General features: G+C 36.4%; 1 pseudogene; it reads right to left on the bottom strand.

Annotated features, from left to right (window-relative positions):
• Nucleotides 1-3,972: 3,972 nt before the first annotated feature.
• Nucleotides 3,973-5,847, bottom strand: LOC101579838 (annotated as a pseudogene).
• Between the last annotated feature and the right edge of the window lie 1,531 nt (nt 5,848-7,378).

Genomic DNA, 7,378 nt, shown 5'->3' with positions numbered 1-7,378 from the left:
TGGGGCCTTCATGGTAAACCCGGGATTGAACTTCTGGCCCCTGCGCTGCTTGCAGGTGCTTAATCTGCTGAGCTATTTGGCCGGCCCAGTAAATTTAAAGATAAGGATTGAGAATAGATTTAGAAAAGGAAATTATGACTTTGGTGATAGTTTTAGTGGCATGATAGTCATGAAATATTCTGTGGAAAGTGTTTGACTAAGTAGATGGGATGATATACATAGCTTGATGATTTTTATTTGAAAAAGGAAGGAGAGAAGTATAGCATTGGTTTATTGTAATAGTGTACTCTGCAACAGTCTCACAAAATTGACTGAATTTCAGAAAAAAAGAGAAGGAATGAGAGAAAGTAGGTTGATAAGGGGATTTTTTTTTATCTAGGATTTTTGATTCCCAAAATTAGTCAATCTGTAGGACTAGAATAAGCTTACTTATATGAGAACTGGGCCTGTGAGTCAAGGCGCATTACAGGTATATTTGTGCAGGTGCCTCTTGGCCAGTGTCTTAAGCAAGTGGTTTATTAAAAGAACAAAGTGAGAAAGAAAAAAAAAAAATTCCAGGTAGGTAAGAATATTACTTATTGGGTTTGGGGTTGCTTTAGTTTCCTGCTGGAGATTCTATCCTGAGCAAACAGTTGGTCAAGACAAACACAAATGGTAGAAAAAGTTTTATTAAAGGTAGGAGAAGAAACAGGTTCTGCCGAGTGAGTTTGGGCCAAGTAAAAATAGGAAAAGAAGTACACGGCACATTGTGAGGGTGGGCCACCATGCAAGAGATCACACAAAACTGGCAAAAAACTCATCATGGACAGCTCTTTTAGCATCACCCATTCCTCAGGCTGACATCAGTATGACCCACTCCTCGTCCATATCGAAAACCTGCTCAAGTTCTTGTGAGAAGTCTATATGCAGAGCTTTTTGTGCTTCTCTGCACTAGATTTTGTAATTAACAAGTCATGTCTGCTTCCCCAGCCAGTGTTTCCATACCTTAATCTGTCTTGGGAGCAGAAATTGTAATAGTAGCCATCCATCATGTTGCTTGATGCATCCTTAATTGTCCACTTGGTTTTTGCTAACTCTTGACCTCAGCCTCCTGCCTACCAGAACAAGACCTGGTCATCCTAACTACCTTGGGCACAATGCCACCAACTCTCTGCTAGCTTTTCCCTAACAGTCCGATCTGTAATAATAGGTTGTAGAGTTTTAAAGCCATAGCTTGACCATCACTGCAGGCTGCGCGCTAACAAGAAAGCCAGAAGATGTGGCGAAACTGATGCTGCAGGAGGGAAGAGAACAGTCTTCTTAAATAAATCATAGAGGATTATATGTCTGCAATGGAACAAATTACTTATTGCTCACCTACCATGGGCTCTTTACCCATAATAGAACAAAAGAAGGGTGTGGATGTAGATGCAGGTGGGGATGTAAATGATCTGTTTGGATCTTTTTTCTCATGTGGGACAGACACACCGGTACTACATGAGAAGTTTCTTGCAGTTGTTCTCTTTTTTTCCTATTTGGTTAGAAATATTTCATGAAAAATGCTTTGAGATTCTGAGAATTGCTTGAAACATAACCTTTTTTATTTTAAAATGTTTTATTATTTTTAATGACAAAACATCAGTGAAACAGTTCCTAAACAGGTTAGTAGGACAGTTACAATAATTAATACATTGAATATTATTGTCTTTGTAGTAGTTATTCAGAGAACAAGATGCAGACATGCTATTTTATCTAAACAATATTAGTACAAACCTCATTAAACTAAGAGAAAGTAGCTGTGTGTCTATGCTAACTATTTGTATATACATAGACATATCTTTTTTTCACTGCGAAATGGTCCTTTATTTATATCCCCCTTTTTTGTTTTGTCAGAGATGGGTGTTCCATTGCTGTTAGAGAAGCTATATTTGGAGAAGTCTTCAAAGGACCTTTTCATATTTGATGCCAGTTCAAATATTGTCGGTACTTGAGTTCAGCAAAATCCCCCAATATAGTACAATCGTCCATAATAGTAGTGGGTTTTCAGCAGAACTAGCAATTGTCAGAAGTTGTTGACTAGAGCCATTTACAGCTCAGCATATTAATATGCCATTACTTTTATACCTTGTGGTCTTTTCTGCTGGATGGTTAATACCAAGTTAAAGCAAGACCTATATAACTAAAAATGTAATTTTTGTATCTGACAAGGTTAGTTAGATCTCCTCAGGATTTACCCTGAAACCGTGTACAACAGTTTGTGGATCATTTGTCAGTGCCAGCCATCTGGATGAGTCACAGCCATTGTTTGACCAATTTGCTCTCTGTGAAAGCCTGAGAGAAATTTTTCTCTTTGGGTGACTCTACCTAGGCACACTATACATTGTTGATCCCTTTCCTCTGTGGCCCCATAATCCTCTTGATCAGAAAATTTGGGACACCAGTGAGCTACAAAATGTCACAGCACAGGTTGTTTTATGTCCTGAGTCCTCACTGACTTTGAATGGCTGGGGCCAAAATATTGGCTATTTTTGCAGACCCTCTTTTTCTCTGATTTTTGGTCTGCAAACTTTAGTTGTTAAATATCCAGAAGAAAAGCTTAATGATATCATTACCCTATAACAGAGGCAGTTGAGCTTAACATCACTATCTGTCTGAATTTCAAATGCCTTAGACATAACATGGAACTGCTATTGTCCAACAACCATGGATATTCTAAACTTTAAATCCCTATAAGAATGTGAAAAAAAATTACACATTTTTACACAGAAATTTAGAAATCAAACCATATACAACATTGTATCAGGACAATCCTGAAATTTTTTTCTTACCTCTTATTTTCCTCTATTACCTTTTGTTTTACATTTATTTATTTATTTATTTATTTATTTATTTTTTCATTGTGCATAAGCTTTGCCAGACAAGTTTATTAAACATCACCATACAACTGAGATTATATAGATGAAGTGGCCACAGTCTTGAATAAATGCCATGTACCAGTTAATTGTGAAAGTTACATTAACAAATTCAGTAGTGGTTTTACAAATACTGATTTCTCAAAAATATTTTAGTTACTAAAAGTATAAAAAAAACCCACGTTATCAGAAGGACAAACTAAACACCTACATATTAAGCCAGTGATACTTGTGAAAATTTAAGTTAATCACCTATTTCCTTTTTCCAAGTCTTTGAAGTTCATTCATCAGTGCACAGAATCATGGCTCAGTATTAGTCATTGTGTTTGGTACTGGGGGTTGGACACAGGGCCTTTTTGAGACAGGGGCTTGTTGAGTAATAAGTTGTTGGGCTGGGGTCAAACTTTTGATTCTCTTGCCTCAGCACCCCAGAGCACTGGGATTCCAGGCATGTGCTGCATACCCAACTTAGATTCAGTTTTTTTAAATTTTGTAACTTCCTGGATACTAGAAGGTAAAATAATTGTGAGAGAGGAAGTGGGTCCATTTTTATTATAAAAAACTACCTTGGATATTGGTTATTTCATGAACCCCCAAAACTTTTACAGTTTCAAAGATATTTGTAATGGCAGAAATACTGAATGTCTGTCTCATCCTCCCAGTCCAATGATAGAAATGATATTGCTGCCACTAACAGCAAATGCACTGATATTTCGATTCTCTTAGTAGTTAGAAGGAAAATTTTGCTATACAGAAAAATATACAACTATGTTAATAAAAGTGAAAAACTGAAAAAGTGGACTGTTTACCTTTATATTAGCCATGTGGGATTAGTGGCTAATTTAAACAAATTTAAGCGAATTCCTGAAGAGAATCTTGATTTGAAATTCCATGGAGGGGCTTTAATTGTTTATCCCCATCCTCAAATGTCAAAGTGAAATGAATCTCAGCAAATCCTAGAAGACTGTTTTACTTCATTTAAAGAAGTAACCTGTAAATAAGAAAATCAGCTGTGATGGCAAAAACAGTCTGTTAATTGTAAACGCACTAAGAAAGTCAAGGGTATCAGTAAGAACCAGCCTCGAGTCCTTCACCTGCAGAGGGAATCTGGACAGCTGCATTGGCCAGCCATGCTGGACAAGGTGCCGTCGGGTCTTGGCATATTCCGCAGGCCCATGCGTGCTCACCAGCTCATACAAGGGTCAGGGCAATCCCGAAAGTAAGCTTCCTAGTGATTTTTGTAACATCCATCAAGGTTGTGAACACGGTTAGCTTGTTAGGAACAGGTTTTGTTGACAGAATATCATATGAGGTTGCAAACAAAAGATTTTCCTGGGCTGTGCGCTTTAGACATGTCTGTGCAGGCATTCTGAGATCCTCAAGGAATAAGGGCTTTTTCCATCAGTCATAATTTGTCTGCACCATGTACTATCTGCCTTGCTTAGGGGCAAGTTCTTATACACCCAAAGAGTCTTTGCTTTCTCTTGTAATCACACATCCCTTCCAGGACTGGTTACCTCCCAGAATGAATACCCTGGGGCCAATAATTTGGTCTTGAACTGTGTATTTTTGGCTTCTTCATAGCTTGTACCATTTTCCAGAACTGATCTGGTGATAAACCCTATCCATGTGGCATTTTTCTTTCCCAAAATCCACTGTAGAAGACTCAGATAACTGCCATTCATGCTGAAACATTCATTCAGTGTAAGACTAAATTTTCCTGGCTTGAATCCTGTTTTTTTTTTGAATCCTGTTAACATGCCCACATAGCTAGCGAAGCTTGTTGCCTTGAGGACAGTTTTATTGCTTCGTTGAAAGTCCAGATTCACTGACAAAGGTTTTAGTTGCTGAGTTATGACCAGGTGTTATTATTTATGTTCCAGCCAATAAATATTCCAAAATCCATGTTTCTAACATGTAGTACATGACTTTTTTATCTTCAGTTATTGTTGAGGTACACATGGTAAACAATTCATAAAAATTGTTGAATGAAATAATCTCTCGTTGGTCCAGAAGGAGGATTAGTTGATTTTCTGCAGTCTTCTGTCCACGGTGGCACGTGTTGTTCTGAGGCGCAGGCAACAGCCGTGGCCAGGAGGGCCAGGAGGAAGCGGCTCTGGCTCAGCATCCTTACAGCAGCCACCATGCACCTCTGCTACATTTACTTTAAAGAGAGTATAGCAATAATTGCTATGACGTTAGAAGCAGTACGCATTTAGAAGACCAAAATGATAGGTATTTCAGGCATGGTTTTAGTATTATACATTGCTATCCTCAGTGTAGTTGCGTAGTTCATAGATATCAGCATATAAAGTTAGTCAGGGTGAGAATTCTATCCATTAACTGCTATTTAAAAAAAAAGGAGTGTTTTTTTTTTTTTTTTTTTTTTTTTTTTTTTTTTTTTCTGGTACCAAAGATTGAACTCAGGACTTTTTGCTTGCCAGGCAGGCGCTCGTGCCACTGAGCTATCCCCTGGCCCTAATCTGGCTTCTTCATGCTAAACAGGGTTATTGATAGTGAGGGCAGATTGCAGTCTCCAATAGAAAGTTTTGTCTTTATGGGTCTCAGTAAAAGGAATCTGGCATATTTATTGTTGGTTCCACCTGCATGAACACTTAGAGTATTCTGTTCTTTTGGTGAAAAGAAATAACAATTACTAAGAGATAAAAACATGCATGACCAAACTGTGAGCATCAGAAGTTGGAAAAACAAATTGGGGAAGAAGTCATGTCCCAACATTTTGTTGTTGTTGTTGAGGAATTGTAATAGCAATTGTAATTAGCTAGATTCGAAAGCCCCCAGAGATGTGGTTTTAAATCAGGGAAAAGATGTTAGCTTGTGGATTTTGAAAATGATATGGAAGTATTGAGTGTTTTGAAGCTGATAGGTTTCTAAATAACTTATTTATGGAAATTATCAGACACTTAGAGAATAGGAAAATGTACCTGATACTCATTGTCCTTCACAGTGCATCAGTTGTCTGCTCATCATGTGGGTTGTAAGGGGACAGATAAAGGATAGATTGTTTTTGTTGTTAAATCAGGATAGGAAGACTTAACAGAACCTCTCCTACATGGAGAAGTGGGCAGAATGTTAAGCTTAATTGTAGATTTCTTGGTTCAAGTTTTGTTAATGGCTTGCTGGGTAAAGTTTATTCACTTTATTTTTGTTATTTGTTTTTGTTCTTTGAAGAATGTGGTTTTTATGTTTAATGCTGTGGCCCATAGGCCAAATTGTCACCTGTTTTATAAATAAAGTTTTTTAGAACAAACTCACGTCCACCAGTTTATTGTCCGTTTTTGCATTTGCCACAGGATAAAGTTGAGCAGTTGTAACAGAGACTATATGGTATTAGAAACCTAAAATGTATACTCTACGGCCTGTGATGTTATTATGCCAATCCTTTCACATGATGTATGAAATTTCATTAAGTCCAGGGTGCAAACTAGCCTGTAACTTAAAATACCATAGCCAATTATTTTTAGTATTTACCAGGAGTAAGCATTATTTATTTGCTTTGTATATAAATACTCATTTAATACTCATCAAAACCTTATTAGTTTTGATATTTTTTAAGTGAAGAAACTAAGATATAAAACAATAAAGTTTCTCTAAAGTTACATACTAAGTAATGGAGCAGGCATTCTTGTTTTACTATCCAGGGCCTTGTACATACTGCTACATTACCCTAGGGTGTAAAAAAATATAAACAAAATCTAGCTAATCAGAAAGTGACTAGTAATTCGGAGGACAGAATGATCAGTAATTCATAGGCCAATGATTTGCATTCAGGTAAGGTCTTATATTGTCATTTTAAGATGCTGACTAATCCTGAATGTCATTATATCTGGATAATGTAGGAAATCCAAACATACCTTCATAGAAAAGTCTAGCATAACATAATTTTCTCATGATGTCAGTGGATGTTTGAAAGCAGGATATTTTATTAAAAATATATGGAAGAATGCAAAATAGAAGCCTATTGTTTCTCCTGACAGTATTTATCATTTTTCAGTTGTTCATCACTTTAGTATAAGATATATTCACACAAAAGATTAGGAGTTAGGGGTCCGTTGTTGGATTCCCAGTTTCATTCCCACCTAGTTTTTATGTTTGTATTTTTCCTGACCTTCAAATTTTAACTGAAAAGAGAGGAAGAAGCTCAAGATCCAACAACTCAAAAAAATTATGACTGTGTGATTTTTACATGCTTGATTAAAAAATAGAATACTTATGCAACAGAAGTATACTTATCAAAGTACAAATTTAATCTTTTATTATTCTCATAAGAATATAGATATTAATACAAATAAATATCAATATATCTTTGTAAGTATCAATATATCTTTGATATACTTATAAGATCATTGGAATTTATTAGAATCTATAACTGCATTTGTTACATAGGTCATTTTTTTCCTCTGATCAAATGACATACAGTTGTTTGGGAAGTAGGTCTAGCTGAATTCCATGACCCTTGTTATCTG

This window comes from Octodon degus, unplaced genomic scaffold (assembly GCF_000260255.1).
Source record: "Octodon degus isolate 3935 unplaced genomic scaffold, OctDeg1.0 scaffold00055, whole genome shotgun sequence".
Taxonomy (NCBI): domain Eukaryota; kingdom Metazoa; phylum Chordata; class Mammalia; order Rodentia; family Octodontidae; genus Octodon; species Octodon degus.
The sequence above is the reverse complement of the archived record's forward strand: the minus strand, read 5'-3'. Positions and strand labels throughout refer to the sequence as shown.